The sequence below is a fragment of the Triturus cristatus genome, chromosome 4_1 (assembly GCF_964204655.1).
Source record: "Triturus cristatus chromosome 4_1, aTriCri1.1, whole genome shotgun sequence".
Classification (NCBI taxonomy): Eukaryota; Metazoa; Chordata; class Amphibia; order Caudata; family Salamandridae; genus Triturus; species Triturus cristatus.
This window is the reverse complement of record NC_140585.1, coordinates 1158410149-1158431641: the sequence shown is the minus strand read 5'-3', so window position 1 is coordinate 1158431641 and position 21493 is coordinate 1158410149. Positions and strand designations below refer to the sequence as shown.

At 44.8% G+C, this 21493-nt stretch overlaps 1 protein-coding gene and 1 long non-coding RNA gene across 3 annotated transcripts in view; one reads left to right on the top strand and one right to left on the bottom strand.

The window, feature by feature from the left end:
- LOC146856245 (uncharacterized) overlaps nucleotides 1-21493 on the top strand; it is a 109836-nt gene that overhangs the window by 5454 nt on the left and 82889 nt on the right. For both annotated transcript variants that reach the window (XR_014981449.1, XR_014981448.1), the window contains exon 2: nucleotides 5293-5439. This is a non-coding gene — a long non-coding RNA (uncharacterized LOC146856245). The remainder of the gene's footprint in view (nucleotides 1-5292; nucleotides 5440-21493) is intronic.
- Nucleotides 1-21493, bottom strand: part of LOC146856246 (very-long-chain enoyl-CoA reductase) — a 246298-nt gene that overhangs the window by 175950 nt on the left and 48855 nt on the right. The window lies entirely within an intron of this gene.

Sequence of the window (21493 nt, the reverse complement as noted above, 5' to 3'; positions counted from 1 at the left end):
ATCTTGCCCCCTTGCTTCCTAACCCCTCTCCCAAGTGGGCGAGACCCTCGAGCTCCCGGCCCACCTATCCACCCCACTTCCCTCATGCTCACATATAACACAATTCGGTGATGGTGCAAAAAGTCCGCAGCTTTATTAACATCTTGTTATCCAAACAGTTTATTTCCAACCAGTCGCATTTATGCCCATTTTGTTGCTGGTTGTTCCAGTCCAGTCTTTAAACCTTAACAGCACAACCATTTGTGACAGCGCCCTGAGCGAATGCTGTTTCTCAGCAGGTCTAGCATTTCCTGCGGCCTCTAGGCTACACCTTGCTGCCGAATGTTGTGAGGGCCCTCCTGCCTAACCCGGGCTGCAAGTGCTGTGTCCGCTCTCTGCTAACCCGAAGCCTGCTCCCTGCCCAATCAGATTCTGGCGATTTTCTGGGATTGTTTATTGCCCGCCTCTTGTTCCGACGCCCCGCCCCCTAGGGGTTTGTCACGGGTCCCTAATCGTTCCGGTTACCCCTCTGTAGTAATGGTGTATCCCTTTAACCCTTTGCGTGCCAGGCCTTTTCCCCCTCCTGTGCCTGGCGTTTCCCTAGTGGGTGGGTGTCATGACGAGACCATCTCGTCATGGGCACAGCGCGACTGTGCTCCATGACGAGACCATCTCGTCATGGGCACAGAAGAGGTTAAGAGATGTTCCATGATTAGAATCTTTATAGGTAACCAGAATGTTGTAATATGAATAGTAGGTCGTTATTCATTGTACCTGCCTGTACAGCATGGCAGCATTCATCATATGAGTCGCATTGCATTTTCTACAGATAGTGGAATTAATAAAAAATAGGTTTTGGAAAGGAGAAGAGATTATTGGTGGTTAGATATTTTTCCGACTCTTGAGGAACGTAACAAGATGTTGGGCGGTACATTAGCGGGAGGTGATGCACCTAGTTTACCATCCATACATACACCTCGGTCCTCATTGTTGCATTCACCTCAAGCGTTGCAGATGTTGCATGATGAAGCAGGTGGTGAAGTTCCTCATGTACATGATAGCATCTGTGGTCAAACATCAAGTAATTTGGAGGATACTGAAGGTCGGCATTAGGAAGGTATTAGAGAATTGGACGCGCAAGGTAGTAGGGTGACCTATGACTCTTCCAATGAGAACAAAATCTAGCAAATGTGGAAGACCAATAATCACTCCAAGAAGTTTGAAGATTTTGTTCGTTTTTAATTACTTATCCTTCTGTATATTCACATGTAATTGTATTTCTTTGTTGTTGTCCATCTTTATGCGTAATAGTATTGTCAGAAATGTTAAAGTGTGTTAAGAAGGGAGATGTGTAGTAATGGTGTATCTCTTTAAGAGATGTTCCATGATTAGAATCTTTATAGGTAACCAGAATGTTGTAATATGAATAGTAGGTCGTTATTCATTGTACCTGCCTGTCCCTTGAGAGTTGCATCTATCTTGTATACTTAGCTACCAGAATAAATCTCCAATATATATTAACTACTCAGCCATCTTATTATTTACTCCATGCTGATCCTGCGATATTGCACCACCCTCCCTAGGCCTGCATGCTTTTCATGCGTGCTGCATTTAGGGTGGATTTACGCACAGCACCAAGGTCCAAGTGATTGGCAAATGCTGCTCCACACAAAATAACATAACAGTGTACTCGGACCAGAGAACATCAGTTATGACAATTTGTTTCCAAGATGAAATTCACTCTGGATTCACCTCGGGAGATTACAGCGATCTAGCTTCGGATCCCAAGTAAAGTTTTAATTGGGTTTTCCCACCCGTTTAAAATAGGTAAGAAAACGGGCATAAGTAATGGCCGTCCCATATTAAAGTTAACAAAACAATCTGTGGTCTAAGAATACACATTAAAACCGTGAAACACCAAAAGAGAGAGATTTGCAAAACAGAGGTGCTTGGTTGTGGTGTGACAGTTCACCTTTATTTATCAGAGACATGTGCTTGGCGATCAGAGTGAGGAGATGTAGGTTCTCTCACTGAATAGGTGCTTGGTGGCATACTAAACCCCCAAGCTTAGATTTAAAACCAAACAAAAAACATGCGATTCTGAAATAGTTTTCATTCAGTCTTCAGTCTCTTAGCCTCCATAGTGGTAGATGGCTTGATCGGAGGTTATAAAAATCTCCTTCTCGTCGAGGTGGTTGACTGACTGCCAGTGATTCGCTTCCCTTTGTGTGGTGTGGTTACCCACGGTCAGAGGCGGTCTCGTCAGGCAGTTTGGTGACTGGTCAGTAGTCCTCCCATTACAGCAAGTCTTCCAATGAGTTCTGTACGTCGCTGTTTGTCACTGATGAGTCACCAATTGTGTGACGGCCCTTCAATACCTTAAACAGGGGCATGCTTCTTTTCTTCTCCTCGCCTTTCTGTGACCACTTTGCCTTCGGTCCCCGCTTTGCCGTGGTGCTGTACTCACGGTTCACTTTCGAACGGTGTCCTAAACTCACCTCCTGGATGAAGGCTTTTCACCAACACTTCGTCTCCCACTTAAATGTTCACTGATTGCCGCCCCCCCCAATCTGTTGGCATCATTGTTGTCCCTTTCTCTCCTCTGTTGATAAGTCAGTAGTCAGGAGAGAGCGCTGTCCATTGTGGTGTCATTTGTTGGACGCCCAAGAAGAATTGCAGCCAGTGACCGTGAAGTGAGGGGAGTTCTTAAAGATGTGTAGAAGTTATAGATAGCTCACTCAAAAAATCTTGTTTACCTAAACGCATATACTTAGGGTTTTGTTCCGAGTCCTCTCATAACTCTCTCCACCTCAATAATGGCTTGAAGCCATTGGGGTCATTTTCCAGTCTAATGCCCCCTGGGAGTCGGGTATGCTTGGAATTTGGTGCCCTGAAATGGAGACCGATTATTTGTCTTCCAGATGGGTGGGATATTGTACCCTGCTATAATCTTCTTGCTGGGCAGGTTCAAATGTTTTCATGGGTACAATTTCTACTACAGGGAATCTGATGCGTGCTTCTATAACGAGCAGGAGCTGCTTTCCGTATGGCATATAAATAAATGAACTGTAAATTCCATTAATAGTGTTGCACACACTTCTTCAGTTATTATTGGGGCGGAGCGCTCGCTGCCACCTGTAGCTTGTCATAGCCTGCATTTGTTAACATGTCCACACTGTGGAGCCACACCTTTGCCAGTCTCACTTTCGTTTTGCTTTGGCATTTATGTCCTGTTATAAAGGGTTTGAGGAATCAGGATTTTGCATCCTCCGAATTATAAACTTTCTCTGTGGTGCACAGCTCATGGTGCACTCTCCCTAGTGCTGACCGGGTGTTCTTGCTTTAACTCTCTCTGGCCTGCATGCCAGACAGGAACATTTCCCAGAAGATTGTCTTTAATGATTCCAGGAAGAGATGTTGGGAGAATGTTCCAGCTAGGAGAGGTTTCAGAGACATACTGGTTGGAGATTACCAGAAGGTGTTGTCCCTTTAAGTATGAAAGTGAACGCAGCTTCAATTAATAGAAATAGCCTACTACTCAATTTGAGAGTATCTTTTTTCTGTGCGTCAGTCACTGCTCTGCTGTTGTCTCTGTGCTGTTCTTGTAGAAGCACTGCTCTTATGCCTAAGAGGCTGAGCATCCACAACCAATTCAGTGTTTCTATTAATGATAAGATATTTCATGTAACACTGTAAAGATTTTTTTTTTGTTTGTTTTAATCCGCTAAAGCAGGCATTGTTCTTCCTCAAATTCCTAGGGATACTTCACTTTAGTCAGCCCTCTAAACGGCTGTGACATTATTGCCAGGTTAGGGAGAAATCTGCAATAATATGTTACCATCTTACATTTCTGATATCTATGGCTGTTAGTGGGGCGATGCTTACTTCGGCTCTAGAAAAAATAGTTGAATTTGAAGTCATTACCCCAAAACTTTCACATGCATAGATGCACGGTTAGGCGTCAGTCCTAGATTCTCTGAAGTGTGGGTAGTGATGTTTTGTGATACTGCTGGTGAAGAATAAGATATCATAGCTAACGTTCAGTACTCAGGCCAGAAAGTGCTTCCTTGTTGGCATTCTGTAACAACTGCACTGCCAAAGAGATTACAAAGGGCAGTCTTTTGTGGCATCTTATACCTATGAGCTTTGAAAATTGGGTTATTTACGGTCTTGTTTCATCCAACAGCAGACTGTGATAAGCAGAATGGAGATCACGTTTTGAAAATGATTTGGCTCCTTCCGGATGATTAATAATATTAAAAATGATTGGCATCAGGTCTCCCTTTCATTTAATGGCTTTGTTTGGCAATCACATATCTAACCTCCGACCCTGGTTGTTTGGGCCTTCATTTGGAAAACCACGGAAATACCCATTCAGATACCATTTCAATAACCCCTTTATTTTTTAATTACCGAAGTTCGGCTTGCACCGGAGGCACTGGGTGAAACAGCACTCTCCTGAGATTTAGAGGCTGGCTTGATAGTACGGTTAAAATGTAAAATTATCGGTTTGCACTTCAAGGCATCCAAGTCTGTCGAACACATGGTCAAATTCATACTGGGGGTTTGCCCATGAGAATTGTCTTAAAACTATGTGAAAAGAAGAAGCCTTTGGCTGTGACACAGCTGATTAAATTTCTAGTCCTGATCTAGGTCACAAATATTTTAGCTCGTCGAGTGATGTCATCGTGTCTGAAAGACTGGGAACATCCCTGCACACAGTAACAGTTTTGTATACTCCGTAGGCATGGATTCTTGTTTTTAATAGCCACCAATTTTGGCCCAGGTTTTAGTTTCGAGTACTGGCTTTAATCCACGACATTCAGCAATGTACCCATGGTAAGGATCAAGATGCTTAACCCTTATCTTAGATCTGTGCTTCACACTTCGGTTGCAATCTTCTACAGTTTGATGCTTTGTCCGCAAAGAAAAGGAGGAAACAAATACCTAATTTTCTGTGTTCGAGAACAGGTTGTTCGACAGCCTGTGGGAGTGCTAGGGACACATCTAGGATATTGTGTCAAGCTCTGGGGGCTCATTAGGGGCAAAGTGAACAACTTAGAGGTTGGGGCCATGTATGGTATTTTGCCAAACTCTAGAGGGCATACCTGAAATACAGTATGAGGCCGAGGGGGTGAGGGTGGGGGGTACCTGGACGCCTATGCTCGGACCAAAGAACAAAGCAGCCATGTTCAAGCTTAGCACTATGCGGCTATCTTAGATAGTGCACGTGTGGTTTTTTTTTTTTTACACATAAACAGCCATTCAATACACCTACCCTACCCATCGCCTAACGCACACATCTTCCTTCAGCAGTGCATGAAGCAGTGGTGTGGACCATGCATAAGAGCCGGAGCAGAACGGCTCAGCGATGTGAACGCGAGCAGCTGGATAAGCTAGGATGTGCAGCCCATGAGTTTGAATCGAGCAAGACCGGCTCCTCCTGCAGTCATTCCACAGGTTGGTATATCAAGTAAACTGAAACTAGATACTAACACCCTTTATTTACACAGTGTAGAAATAGCAGAATTGCAATAAAAAGCCCGATTAAAAAAAAAACAATCATGCCAGGTGAGAGACTGACAAACTCTCCGAAATGGGTTAGCTAGAGGAATCCTTCTCCTGCGTACGAAGGCAGTGAAAATATCAGTTACCCTTTATGGCTGCATGTAAAACGTCAGCATGTTCAACTGATATATTTTGGAAAATTATTCTGTAAAATGTTGGGCTTAACTCAGTTCTCAATGGGTCTTCTGTTTAAACTGATCGTCTATCACAGTATACCCCCCCCCCCTTGTGGATGGGATCCAAAACAGTGGGCATTCCTTGCATGGACACGCAGTTGAAGGGAATCGTATTCTGAAATTGATAATCTCATGTCTATATTTAAACAAAAATGGGAGAAAAACAGATGTCACATAGCCCTCATATTTAGGACATATCCTTCTGTAAAATGGTCATTTGTGTAACTGTTGTCGAGTAACTCCATACTTTGATTGTGTCCTGAAATTAACCCTTTGCCAAACATTTTTTTCAGTCACGTCTATAATCTGACTGACACTGGTGGTCATTCCAGGGGCAAACACGCCCCATGTAATAAGGCTATTTTGTCACTGCACCTCCTATAGGAAGCTAGTGATGCCACGACGGTAAGAGTCTATCTGTATTGCCCACAACGATGGAAACCGTCCCAACGTCTTCATAGATCTGCCACCATTGCAAAAGCACCGACCCTCTTTCAGCGACTGATTTCATAAGAGAATTGGTGTTGAACAGAGGTAACGCAAAAGCAATTGCACCCCCTTGTGTACACATCCATTACTAACCACAGTCATTCCGTGGGGTCAGCTTTCAGGCGTGCACCTGCTTGCCACATTTCTGATTTCATTGATGGCACTTCGTCTGAGTCACATTTCACAGTGTACATTCCGTTGCATGCACACTGGACGAAAACTGCGCCTAAAATATGCAGCTGTACTTCCATTTATTCACTGACCAATTGAAAGGCTAGATTCCTCCTGACCGTTATCAAATGTAACCTAACATTTAAAAGAAGGAAAGGCAAAACCAGTAGGTCTCAACTTCAGAACAGCGATTTTCTTTACTAATGCCTTTGAGTGTGGGCAAATTCTGTGCACCATCAGAAAACAAAAATTGGCGTGTGCACGAGTCCTCATGCACGCACACGAGTTATGACGCTTTGTCTGACTAGCGTGATGAGATATGAACATGCATGCGTCACCATGTATACACACTTGCAGGCGAGGGGGTGGTGTTTTTTTCCCTACCACTCCAAGACGAAGTATGTCAAATTTGTAGTGGTAAACAGAAAAATACACAAAAGTACACAACTACAAATTGACGCAGCAGGGAACTGTAAGAAAAACATTTTTAAAAAGCACGGGAAGCACCAATAGTGGAGCAGTAAAAGGGGTAACCGCATTGGGGGGGTCAAAGGGAACTGGGGGAAGGCGAGCAAAGGGGGAGTTGGGGTTGGCCAAGAGGAAAATGTAAAAATAAAAAAAATTAAAAAATTAAAAACGGGACGATCGAAGAGGGGTATTAAGTAGAAGGAGCAACACTGAGTGCAGGTATTTGGTGAGGAAGCATCAAACGAGGGCTCACAGTAGGACAAAAGCCATCCATTAAAAGGATGGTAAAGAAACAATGTTTCAGAAGAAGGACAAACACAAGAAGGGCAAGGAAAGGCATCAAATAAGAAGGAAGCAAAGGAGTGTCCACAATGTCAACCAATTTTAAGCAATGGGCTGGCACAAAGTTCACTGATGGCATGGTACTGTACATAATGGGATCTTTTCTTTTCAACAATAGGCAATCTAAAAGCTGTCTGGAGGGGAGACTCAAAAAGAAAGTTCTTCATTACAATTAAAGAACTTATAATAGAGATAAAGAATGGAAACACTATTTTCTTTCATTTTGAGATGTGTGTCCGGATGTGTCACCGCTAGCTCTGACCCATCCATGTTACCAAACAATCTCTCCCATCTGTTCACATGTGTCTTATTGTACATACTAAAATCAACTTACATTTGTAAGCAGTTATTTTTAAAACTAAGAAAACTGGTGTACCACTGTTTTCACCTGCAACATTCTAAATGTATCTGGATCATTTTTGGGCGATAATTTCCCGAACGTTCCCCCTCACCCTTGGGTACTCGGATGTTTTCGGAGCCCAGAGGCACATGTTGAAACTACCAGACATTCTGAACCAGGTCAGGGAAAGACTTAGGCGGATTTAAGTTCCTGCCATGCGAGACTTCGCTAGACATGCGAGGGGCTGTTCGGCGCACAGCACTGAAGGCGCTGCTAATTCCCAACTCTGCTACTTACAGGAGAAGCACAAGGAAGGACTGTCCGGTATTTAGCAACATGACAAGAAGCATGACAGCTGCCCCGCCATCCGTCAGTGCCCGTGTAATAATATTCAAGCTAAAGGGCTGAAGAGAGTACATGCTTAAGTTTATTGGGGCAGGGCTCCACCGGCTCACACCGTGCGCGCCCTGCCGGCAAGTAGTGCGCAGGTCACGGGTTGAAATCCAGCCAGGTTACCTCAGCCATTAACCCTTCGGAGGGTGAGAAACACGTTTAACATTATAGTTGATGACAACACCTAAAATTCATCGGTATAAGAGCCTGAAGTTTCATGTGGGTGCTAAACATCCGTTCGTCCGAGCTAGAGTGAACTTGCCAAGTACACAAGGAAATGAAACAGAGAGACACGAACTAGATAATATATTGGCGCCCTGCTAAAAAGGTCTTCTCAGATGGGGGAAGGCTGAAGTCATGGCGGAGGGAGAGGAATGAAGCGAGTACTACCTTCATAGTAACACGCGAATGTCTAGGATCTTTCCTATTACCAACACGCAGAACCCCCACCAACCAAACTTAGGATAACCAACAATTTACCGAACCGCTCAAACCCAAGGTTATGCCTAGCCCACGACCATATACACCTGTTAGAGCTCACGCTTACAGAGGCACACCTCACAACAGTTTCCTTTTCCAAAAGGTAGAGGACAGGAGAATGCATCCTGTGATGGGAGGGGATCGAGCACGAGGGACAGTGTAGGAGGAACTAAGCATCAGAATGTTAACTATAATCTGGTTACAGTCGGAGGGATACCTCCAATCGGCTGGACCTTCGCCACTGGAAGAAAAGCAGTGAATGGCAGGTCGAGCTCAAACTGTGGCCAGGGAGACAAAGACATCCATCCTCCTGAAGGAAGACAAATGGAGTACCTTGGGTGTGTAATAGGAACGTCTGATATTTATAGCACTTTGAAATGAGACGCAAGGGATGAAGTGCTTCATAAAATTAAGTTATTATGCGCGCCTATTCGCTCCTAATTCCAGTGTGTGGGGCAGAAAAAAACACGGAGAATGGAAGACAACTGCATCAGGTAGTGAGGCATCACACATGTGTAAGGGACACTGAAAAAAGTGGTACTGCGGACAGAAGATGCTCCCAGGTAATAATACTTGCAGTTAGTGGAGAATGGGGGTGAGGAGTGATGGAATATAGGTTTGTCATGATCTAGAATTAAATAAAAGGAAAATGTTACATACCTTGTAACTAAGCATCTGTTCGTAGTGCGTCATGCTGTAGATTCTCATGCTCTGCATACTCCTGCCATCTAGTGTTGGGCTTGGAAATTTGAAAGTTGTTTTTCTTCTAAGAAGTCTTTCGAGCCACAGACTATACTGGGACTCCTCCTCCTGTGGTGGGCAAGGTGCATGTGCATCAACTCCATGTTAGTCTATTTTTAGCACAGCAGGTGAGTGTACATATGGAGAGGCGAGTAAACGCGGCACAGTGACCATGTGCATTGATAGTGTAAGAAATAGGTGATCAGGGGAGAGATCTGCAGCAGACAGCCTCCAGGAGAGGCAGGAGGGCGCTTGTGATTCTACAGCACATTATAAAAGAAATGAAAGAGCCAACAAAAACTAAATGATAGAAGGGCATACTATGAGTAGTTGCTTACAGGAAAGTAACATTTTCCATTCATAACATGTGTGGCTATAGATTCATATGCTCTACATGGACTGTAGAGCCAAACTCTGTATAAGTGGTGGTTAGTCTGTGGTTGGAGCACATATTTGGACCAAGGTTCTTAGTACTGTCTGGTCAACTATCGCCTGTTGATGGGTTAGAATAGCCACACAATAGTGCTCGGTAAACATATGTAGGTGTTTTCCAGGTGGCCGCTTTGTATATGTCAGCTGGAGAGATACTGACCAGCAAAAAAGGTGCAACTTTTTTGGGTGAGGGAAGACTGGGGGCGCATTATTTTGGCTTTTTGATAGCAGGTCGGGATGCACTACTATCTACCTAGGTATGCGCCAGCCTTAGAGATGGCCTGTGTGGGGTTTGACAAAGGATACAAACAGCTGGACAGACGTATGGAAGGACGTTGTTTTATCAATATAGTACTTGAGAGCCCATTTAACATCTACAGTATTAAGGGCTCTCAACAACAGAGTTTGGATGTGGGAAGAAGACTGGGAATTCTACAGTCTGACTGAAGTGGAAAGAGGATATATCTTGGGGAGGAATTTAGGATTAGTTCGGAGAACATTGCTGTCCCTGTGAACCGGAGTGGAAGGGCTCTTGGAGGGGAAGGGGAGAGTGCCAACAGCTCACTGAGGTGCCTGAGGGAAGTTATGGCTATGAGGAAGTTCACTTTCTACAAGAGGAACTATAAAGGGCAAAAAACCAGGAATTCAAAGGGAGCGGCATTAGCCTGGTTAGCAAAACATTAAGGTTCTATGCAGAGGCGGGCACACGCAGGGCGGAGGGAGGTATGACTCTCTTGAGGCCCTCCATGAATACCTTGATGACAGGAATCAGAAATAAGAATGTTACTTGTTTTGTAGGTAGCCGGCAATAGCAGCCTGGTGTAGCATTATTGAGTTGGAAGCAAGTTCTGACTTTTGCAGGTGCAGGAAGTAGCAAATGATGGGCTGTACGATAAGCTTTAAAGGGTCCAGTTGCTTGGGGATGCAATTGTGGACAAACCTTTTCCACTTTGTAGCATAACACACACTGGTAGTAGGTCTGCAGGCTTCATGCAGGATACTCATGCACTACTGCAGGAGGCAGAGATGGTCAAACTCCGAGACCTTGAGGTGTCAGATCGCTTCGATGTGCTGTATGAGGCCGTGCCTGATCCTGCCTTTGTTTTGTGTGAGAAGTTCCAGCCTATTGGGGAGCCTCTGGAGAGTGCTGATGAACATCTTCAGGAGTGCTGGGTACCAAAGCTGTCCAGCCAAAGTGGGAGCCACCAGGATGAGAATGAGGGATGTTTGCCACATCTTCTTTATCACGTGCAGAAGGAATGGAAGAGGAGGAAAGGTGTAGATAAATATCTGATCAATTCACCCACAGAGAATTGTCCATGGACTGTGGATGTTGGAACATGGTGGCAAAGTCTGGGCATTTTGTATTGTCATGGGTGGCAAACAGGTCTATCAGTATAGCAGCCAAATGGTGGAAGTAGGGGAGTAAAACCTGTGGGTGGGGTTCCCAATTGTGGATTTGATGATGCGCCCTGCTTGGCAGGTTAGCAAAGTTGTCTATACAGGGATGGTACTTCACCAGGAGATGTATGCTGTGGTAGATGGTCAGGTGCCAGATCTTTTGCACCCGCTTTGAGAGCTGGGGAGAATACCTACAGGTTGCTCCTGTAGGTAATTACCTGGCAGTCATGCTGTCCATCTTGATGAGGACTACTTTGCCCTGAATGTCCTGAAAAAGGCTAGAAGAGCTAGGCTTATGGCTACGAGTTGGAGATACTTAATGTGGTACCCTTGGCTGTGGTGGGCGCACGTTCCCTGTAATGCCATGCTGTCTAGCTGTGACCCCCCCAGCTGGAGAGGGATATGTCCATAGTAATGGTCACCTGCGGGACAGGGTCTGCGAAGAACCAGCCCAGCAACAGGTTGTTGCTCTTCCACCTCTGTAGAAAGCAATGGTTGCTGGCCTTCACCGAACACTAGATCTTACCAGTGATCCGGTGCTTATGACCATCGCGCCAAGAGCCACTCTTAACAGGCACATATGGAGCATGGCATGGGGTACAATGGCAATGTAGGAGGCCATCATCCTTAGGAGGAGCATTACTGTTCAACTGTAGGGTGACAGTTGGGCTGAAAGAGGCAGCAGTTGCTATGCAAACACCCTCGGTAAGTTGGGGTACAGTTGTTTGTAGCAGCTTTTAGGACTAATCTGACGAAATGCAAGACTGGGGGAGGGTGGTTTGAAGGTGGGCCTTGGTAGCACGTATAGTGAATCCAAGGCTGTGGCGCATGTAGATTTGAGCTTGAGTGTGGGGGAGGCATTGAAGCCTGCTGGCGCTCTTGATCATCCAATTGTTGAGATAAGGAAACACGAGTGCCACCCACATTTAGAGGAGTGACCACCACCAGCCACTTGGTGAACACCTTTGGGTGCAGTGTTGACCCCAAAAGGGCAGTACTTTGAATTTGTAGTGCTGGCGAATATTCCAACAGGACACATTTGTTGAGGGGCTGGAGTTCCAGGAATGTCCGGAGGGAGCAATCTTGGGAATTAGGAAGTAAAAGAGTAGGTGACCTTTGCCCAATGAAGAGAGGTCACCATCTCTATTGAGACCTGGAGGAGAAGCACTTGTACCTCTTCCTGGAGAAGGCAAATATGTTCTCTGCTGAGGGTATGTGTGCGGGTGGTAAGTTGGGAGGGTTGGGTTCAGTTCTAGGCAGTAGCAGACGTCTGCAAGAACCCACTGGTCTCAGGTGATTTCCCCCCAGCAGGTAAGGAAAACATGAAGTCTCCCCTCAACAGGTGAGTGTGATGGAGTGGGTTGGGATGGTGAGGCAGAGCAAGGCAGTGTTGGAGATGCAGCCCTTAACCAGGACCACCCCTACAACTGCCTTTATTGTTATTGCCCCGTAGGCACCCTTGGTATAGCCCCTACCCGCCTGCTGGTGGAAGCACTGCTGTTGATATAAAAGGTATGTGGTGGTCAGGAGAAGTGCCCTTGGTGGTTCCTCCAAGCCTCTGCCTCCAAAAGAAGCCGCTATCAGCTCGAATTTGAAGAGCACCCATTGATTATGAAATGTCTGTGTTTTTCTTGATCTTCTCCATCAACCTGTAGCCCAAATAAGTGTTCCTCATAGAAAGGGAGGTTGAGGAGATGCTGTTGGTCCTCCGGGCATTTAAACCCAAAAACGCAGAGTTAGGCATGAAGCCTGAAGAGGAGGCTGGTATTAAGCACATAGGAGGATATCCAAGATGCAAAGGATGTTGGCAATGGTCTTACCCGTAGATGCTATTTCCCCCTCCCCTATCCCCGAACACCTAAGGGAGACATTAAGTAAGCTCCTGCATCTCCTCCCACTGGGACGTGTGATAGCGTGAGAGGAGCCCTACGGAGGTGCCTATGCGCCAGTGGGTAACTGCCCTATGGTCACACAACTGCCTACTGCATCATGCTTCTTGCTCTCCTTGTCTGGTGGCAAGGCACTGTATGTGGCCTGAGCATAGGCCAGTTTGCAGGCAGTATGGACGACAAGGTATTCAGGCGGGACATGGCCTCAGATGGGGACTTTGTAATAGGGGGGAGGGGGGGGGGGGAGAGAGGCTTCTACTATTTCTCTACCCTGGGTGTTACTACCCTTGGCTCAACAGGCTCCTTGAATGTCTCCAGGGTGCATTTAAGAAGGTCTTTGAGCATGGAAAAGAACTGTACCATTCTCTCTGATTTTGGACAGTGTTTCAATAAGGAAGTCTTCTTCGTCATGGAGGTGCATGTACATCTTGTGGAAGGTGGCTGCCCACTGACCTTGTGGTACGCCATAGTATCATAAGGGAGAAATCCCATGATGTGGTGGTTGTCGATGTCTGGATCACCCGGAGGATATAGGACATAGGCTCATACAAGTGGGTCATAAGATTCAGCAGGGTCAAAGGGGCTGTTTGGGTCAAAGAAAGCGTGAGAAACCCTCAAATGACTCTAGCAAACGCAGTAGGGATGTTATGTGTGAGCATGCAATGGTGGTGGTGGTGGCGGCGGCTCCAATGGAGATGCAGGTTCCTCCTCAAAGGCAAGCCTCTCTGAGGCAGCGTCTTTGCATGCTTCGGTAGAGGAGGTTTAGCCAAAATTGTCCGTCAGGGGATTGATAAACAGGTGCTTATGCCTTGCATGAAGCTCCTCTTTGAGTCTTTGAAGCAGGATGGGCTCTTCCGAATACTTGGCGCTGGTCATCAATGGCGCTTGGCATTGAGGCTGGCTTCAAAGTCGACAGGAACGTGGTTGCTGGAGCCTTCAGGTTCTGAGTGATGCCAGGGCTTGTAAGTGGCTTTGGGCTGTGTGGGGCTCAACTACCTTGGAATGGTCCTGTCAGGGATCTCCGGTCTTCACCTGGTGCAGACCGGTGCCCGACGGTGGCAATGTCTTCTTATGCACAGGGCTCTACTCCAGACTCCCTTGAGAGCGGAGATCTACCTCACCATGAGGCCAGTTGTGAGGCTTGGAACGGGTGCCTGGGTTGACTATACTTGAGACACTGGGCATGGTCAACAGTCGAGGGCCACTGGTCCTGGAGGTCGGCAGGGAAAATTCATTATCTTTCTCCAAGTCAGATGATGCTGGAGGAGATGGCCTTTGGGGGTGTGGGGGTGGCTTGGTGAGGTGGAATGCCAGAAGTACCTGCATCCTCTCTTTCAAAGGGATCTTGTTCACTGAAAATGTCAGTAGTATTGGTGGCTGACTGCTTGCGCATCCTGCTGTGTGCCCAAGGCCTCTTCTTTTGGTACCACATTATTTTTACCCAAGCGGAAGTTAAAGCATGATTCCCATGAGGCATTGTTGTGGTCCATGGAGAGGCAGAGGTTACTAACCTTCTGATGGTCTGACCACGGGTACTTCGCATGGCACCGGGGGCAGTACTGGAACGTTGTCACCTTTTAAAGCTCCACATTCTCCGGGGTCAAAGGCTGGTGAGGAGGGTGGCACAAGGCTCCAGAAGGGCAGGGGACCTGCTGTTCAGGGACTCATCAGTGAGCATTGGTTTCCAGAGGGTGTCGGCAAGAAAACAGCAGATGAAGAAATTCTTCCAATGGTGGTAGTCAAAGTTTTCACTGTGTCGAATTTCAGATACCAGTCAGTACACATTCAAAACAGGAGTAAAAGAACAAAACTGTCTAACATGGAGTTTGTGCCCATGGGCATTAAGAGAGGAGTCACAGTACACCATGTGCCTCAAGACTTCTTGGAAGAAAAACAACTTGCAAAAGTCAGAGTTCAACACTAGATGGCAGGAGACTGCGGAGCATGTGCACATATAACCACACATGCTACAAAGAAAATATTTTCTCGAGCAGAACGAGAGACTTCTATGGCTTAATAAATGGCTGCTGGGTATACTGCAAGGTGAGCAGGAGCGCTCCCTTAGGCAAGAGGTGGCTGAATGAAAGCTGTAAATGATGCACTCTCTCCCGCAACTGTAAATATCAAGTTGTGACTGAGATGTGCGCTACTAGTAGCATTGGAAAAAAACTGATCCTATGCTTTAGCATGAATGCTGGTGGCAGTGATCCCCGGAAAGCACCATAAACCAACAAGGGGTTACCTTACTGCAGTGGTTCCCAAACTCTTTTGACCCGCGGCTCCCTTAACCAATTGGGCAATTGGCTATTGCCCGTGGCTTCCCACTTTTACTTTTTTTAGAGGGTGGGGGGGGATGCAAGCCCGGCCTTGGGAATATTTGGATTTCTCTCCCTGAAAAAAATTGGGATGAAGCTATTATAATCATATACGCAGGGTGTTTCGTATTACTAAGGTAGTGTCTCTAATAAAATATTCCTAGTTACACTTCTTTGCCCATTACTTTTTTAGAGTACTCTCTCCAACTTTTTTATCCCACTTACAGGGCTAGATAGCACCCCTATGCATGTAGGCCCCATTGCCAATTTTTTTTTTTACATGCACTTCTATTTCTACCCATGTTATACGTACCAACACACCTGTCTCAGAAGGGTGACTCATGATTTTTTAAACCACATACAGATTTATTTTTGCTGACCCCTCCCTAAAATTGCCTCCAAATCAATGCAAGTAAAGAAAATCCCTCAGATTTGTTTTTAAACATCCCTCTTTCTTGCTTCCAAATGTTGGCATTATGCCGTATATGGTGTTTCTCTTCCCTGTGCTCAAGGAGAGAGCAGGCCTGTCTGGAAATGTGTGTGTACTGAACGAAATGTGTACTGGAAGTACCTATGATTCAAGTACAAAAGTCAATACTTAGTGTTTTAATAGAGAGGACAAATGTACTTTCCTGATAACTTACATCGGTGTAAAATGCATTCAGAAAAAAATGAAATTATAAACGAGTCTAACAAAATATATCAGGGATCTTCCGCTTACTTTGGGAGTGTTGGAATGTGGGGATCCAGTGAAATATGGAGGTCATCTCCCTAGACAATCCATCAATTAAGCACTACGTTTACAGCTTTAGGCATGTCACTTACAAATCATTGACATCATGCGTTTAAGTCTAATTAGTTTAACTGAAGCCAACAACCCCATCAACATTAAATGCATTAAAGTGCTTGGTGCACGGCTCCCGTGGCTAGGTTTGACGGCTTCCCAGGGAGCCACAGTGCACAGTTTGGGAACTGCCTTACTGGAAAAGGGGCACTGTATCTCCAATACACAGAAAATCTTCCAGGCACGATGAGAAGCCAAGTCTAATGAACAGTATCCATAACGAGGATACTGGCTAAGCTGCTATGAAAACAGTCTTGCACTGTAGCTTCCGCATCCCCACTCAAAGACCACATCGTCTATTTCTGGACCATATGATAGGATAGCTTGATCATACAACTATGCCATGGATGCGATACTAGGTTGCCCTCATGCTCATTACCCTATTCACCACTGCAGAACTGTGGGCCTCTCAAACCTATTCTCTTGGATTCAAGATTATGGACTTCCATCTCAACTCACCTTGGTAATTTTGTATTTACATACTCTGCCTCGTGCACTTACAGATCTCGTCAACCAATTTAGACCTGCATACAACCCTAATTTTCAGCTTCAATCCCGAAACCCCGGACACCTGACATTCTTCCGTCGCTTCTGGTAAGAAAGGTGAGTGCAGTCGTTATAGAAATGTAACTCCATTCAGTTCAAGCTCAGTCTATTACTCCAGATATAAAGAAATAACCTGCAAAACATGCTGGGCTTATCATTAAGCGGCTCGACTAAAGTCACGTTAAAAGGTGGAAATACAAGTTCATCAAATTCAAAGCCATTTTTAAACCAGCGACAGCCAAGTTGGTCAAACAATGCTGGTTACTAACAGAAAAGGAACACTTCAGACAAAGAATGCTCAACCTCACATTAAGAAATGGGATCTTATGAACAAAAGGCACGAGTAAGTACCTCGTGCCCATTAGACCTCACTATGCATTCTATTAGTTGTCCACTTTTAATGGGGAAAACCAAAGTACAACTTTTAGAATGCTGAATCAACACGTCAAACTTGTATCTGTCCCGACAAAAGACCTGACAAAGAGACCTACAGAAAGCACGGCTCAGCGACTGAAGAGACAAAGCACCCCGATCTCTAGAAACAATCTTCTCTAAACCTCTAATCATTGAAGTCTTGACCATAAGAAACACATCTTCATGCAAGAAAAGTGACAACTAAACAAATAAACAAGATTCCACCCTCAAGAACAAGGTAGGAAGATGTCACCTGCCGTCTAGTAATAGAGGAGCGTAGCCACGTCTCCAATTGATAACAACCACAAACTTAAGTAATGATCAGGAGAGAATACAATACATAAAGTACAGAAATATAATACAAATACAGTATCTATTTCATAATGTAATACATAAATAATATTTAATTTTCAAAAAATATACATATCAAAGCAAGTCAAAAAACACACAAAAGCATAAATACATTAGATATGCATAGACAATAAACAAGAGCTCTATACAATAAAATACACGAAAACAGACACATATATCTCCATCAAACTTACCATTCAAACAATCCACATTCTCACATCCAACAGCAAACCATATGTATAAAAGGTAGACAGCAGACCAGAATTTGTATATTGGTCTATAATACAAGTAACAGGTATTCACAATGGATGTAGGAGAGACTAAGATCCCAGTTCTCCTATACGCTGACGACGCCGTGCTTCTGGCACGCTCAGGTGTGGCTCTCGATAGATTACTGGCCTCTTTTGGTGATTACATGACCTCTTTAGATTTGAAAATTAATACCCAAAAGTCCCAGGTCATGATCACTGGCCAGGCCAGTAGGAAAAATAAATCCAAATCATTCTTTTGCCTTGGATACGAGGTAAAAAGGGTCCCCATTTTTACCTATTTAGGGGTTATTTTTGATGAGAAAGGAACATGGGGCCCGCAACATAAACTAAAAGGCAACTCTGTGGCAAGATCGGCCGCAGCCATAGTTGGTTTTGCTAAACGGCTGGGGGCTCGCCCCATGGAGGCTATTCTGAAAGTATATAAAGCTAAATCTTTGGCCATAGCCGCTTATGGTTCTGCCATTTGGGGTTACACTAATATTGACCCCATTCAGAGGGTGGAGAATATGTTTTTAAGATCTCTGTTGTCCGTCCCTCAGTCCACACCCACCTTTACGATACATTCAGAGTTGGGTATGGGGTATGTTGCAGACCTAATTAAAGTGGCCCCCGTTATTTGTTGGTTAAAAACTTGGCTTAACCAGGAAATCTCTTTAACCCACCTGATACTTAAGGACTGCCTTGCTTTGGATAGAGCCCACAGAATTCCCTGGCTGGCATACGTTAAACGGACGCTGGCAACAGTGGGTAGACTAGAGCTATTTAATTCCCCTGATTGTATTAATAAGAAGGATGTTGTGGGGATTAAGACTGCACTAGTCACACTATTTATGGTCGAGAGGGAGGACTTGGAACTAAAAAAGCCATTAGTTAGAAGGAATTACGCACTTATAACTGTTCCTGGTCTTGAACCCTACTTGGCCTTTGTATCCAGTCCATTTCACAGGTCTCCCCTAATCAAATTTCGCTTTAATCTGATACACTTTGTGCTTGGTTTTTTCCCCACATGGGCAACCCCTGAAAATGCAACCCCATGTGATTGTGACAATTTCTCCATTCAGGACACACTACATTTTATTATGTTCTGTGAGCACTATGCACAGATTAGGAAAAAATACCTGTTACCTATTCTAAAAGAGGCTGGTTTCTTACAAGTGCGTCCAGCGCTCCTGTTCTTGCAACTTTCACCCAGCATTACCATTGCATTTTATGTAGCATGCTTTTTAGTTGCGGCTGTTCGCATAAACAAGAAGCGAGTCAGCGCACGGTCAAGTCCCATTATGATTGATTTGATGTGAAGGACGGTTGGTTTCTTCTTCTGTTGTTTTTATTCTTATTAGATTTTTTTATTCTGATTTGAACTTATGAAATATGTTCATTTCAACTTCTTTTAAACCTTGAAAATGTTATTTATAATCACAATTGTAATTGTTGAACTTTTGTCCTGTATTTTATGTGATTATCTGTTTGTTATGTCTTTTTCTGATTTTTATTAATCGAATAAAAGCAATTGACTGACTGACTGACACTAGGTCCTGTCTTGCACGGTGCCTGAAAAGTGACAACGCAAGCAAGTCTTGCATCCAAGTCAGGTTCATCACAGAGGGCAGCAGAGGAAGCCTTCCCCAAACACCAAAAAGGTAGAATGAGGACAGCAGAGCAAGCGTCCTAACGAACAGAACAGGCAGCAGCAGCAGTGCAGGCTTCCCTCACATGCGTAAGACAAAGTGAGCACAGCAATAATACAAGATCTCCTCATGCGCAGATCAGGCACAGCAAGCGCAACAACTATACAACATTCCCCGACGCACAGAACAAGTACATCTAGGCTAGGAGCAGGGCAACCTATCCTGGTCATTACAATAGGAGCAACAGCAAGATACATTGCCTTGACATTTAGCATATGTTTAGCAAGCAAAGAGCTACAAATTTCCCTCACACAAAAATGTGAGTACAGGGAGCGCCAGTGCAAGCTTTTCACACAATGCTCCACCGATTGCAACCAATGCCTCTTCAGACCTATAAAGAGCGCTGCTGACAAATGATGACAGTGGTACAGGGACCATTTTGGTTAGATGAAAAATAAATGAAAGGCAGAAATCTTCGTGAAAAACACTTTAGGTCTCATTCTTACCACCAACAGACGAGCAAGGATATAATCATTCATTGCAGTATATGAGTTTTGAGAAAGCATTTTCTTGGGTCAATGCTAGGACGGAATACAAACTTTTCAGAAGTTGGCTCTGCAAAATGCAGAAGTGGCCTATACTTCGGAAGCTCTATGTAGAGATATTCAGAATTTCTAGGCATCCCGCCAAAAAGTCACACAATCAAAGAAATTCTTAAACGGCCCGCAAACCTGCCCGGTGTGCTGTAAATACACAGAAAGGGTTTCTGCTGCATTACTCAGTCAACAAAGGGATTGTATGACAGAATACTGGTAGCAAAAATATGGCCTCCAAGGAATTTTGTGGCCTAAATATTGGTTTACGAAAAATATCACTCCACTAGGTCTAAAAATTGTATTATTACTCCAATGAGGACACTTTTTTGTGAACATTATTTAGGTCAAAATATTTCTGTTAGGCGATATTTTCGTTAACATTTTCTGGTTCCGATATTCTGTTACCAAACCCACGTAACTGGATATATTTCATTACACTAACTCTGAATACTAAGGAACTGTGTGTTCCACGGTAATATACAATGTTCTGGGAGTCCGCATCCGTAATTCGTCCATTCGCAATGCCTGTGTCTAGCTGACATAACGGTTTAAAATAATCCACTGCAAAATGGAGAAAGTACAACACCCAGTCACGTGCTACAATGCTTGCTGCACGCTGCAGAAATTGATGGTGATCAAAGCAGTGCAAGTTGGATATGTATTGAAGGACCCTCATTTGTTGCAGTCGCATTGCCGACTCAGTGTTTCAGGACCAAGTGTGACTGACTGCAGTGTATGACGGCCACTGAAGGCCACTAAGGGTCACTTGTTGTCCTGCACACTGAGTACTGCAGGATGCAATGTTACTGTCCACGTTACAAAATAGGCGTTGCAGAACCCAGCCTGTTGCCCTGCAGACTGGGTATTCAAGGACGAAGTTTACTTGCCAAATTTTCTAATGGATACTGCAGACCCCAGGCTAACGCCAGACATAATCTGTACTGCGTGATGAAGTGTTACTTGATCACTAGATATTGGGTAATGCAAGACAGTGTCACTTGCTGCATTTTAAGCTGAATATTGCGTGACTGGATGATTCCACCGCATGCTGGGTATTCCAGGGTCACTGAGTTACAATGCATTCTGGGTATTAAAGGAGACAGTACCCTCTCTACAATGTATGCTGGCTATAACTGGACCAAACATCCCCCGGCGTACTGCATGGTGGACAATGCAGGGCAGGGGAACTCTCGCTTCTGAAAATGCTGGACTGGTATCATTTTCTGCGACTGATCCTCTTTCTCACATTACATATACCCTCAACAGTTCACCTTTGCACCGACGCCCGCCCCATCTTTAGCCTATGCCTACTTGCTCGAGCTAAAAATATGTAGTTATCTATCTGCCCTTGAGTGTCTCGTCCATCAATGTTCATACCTCGTCCACTGTTGTACGTGTTCTAAAGTGCAACGCCTTTGTGGCTTTGACCCAATACGCGACTGCCAAGCTCAGCTCTTCCGTAAAAAAGTGCTTCGGCTAATCGTGAAATAATCTGGTGTCCGTGTCACAGTGCAGGGGTATGTGGAGCGGTACTTGTTGGGTATTACTGGACTGGAAATCATTGGCTACAGTTCACGCCGTGCGTTGCGGGATTGTAGGTCACCGCTACAGTGCATGACTTTCAGTGTATAACTGAATGTTGCTGGTCCCAGCGGGTG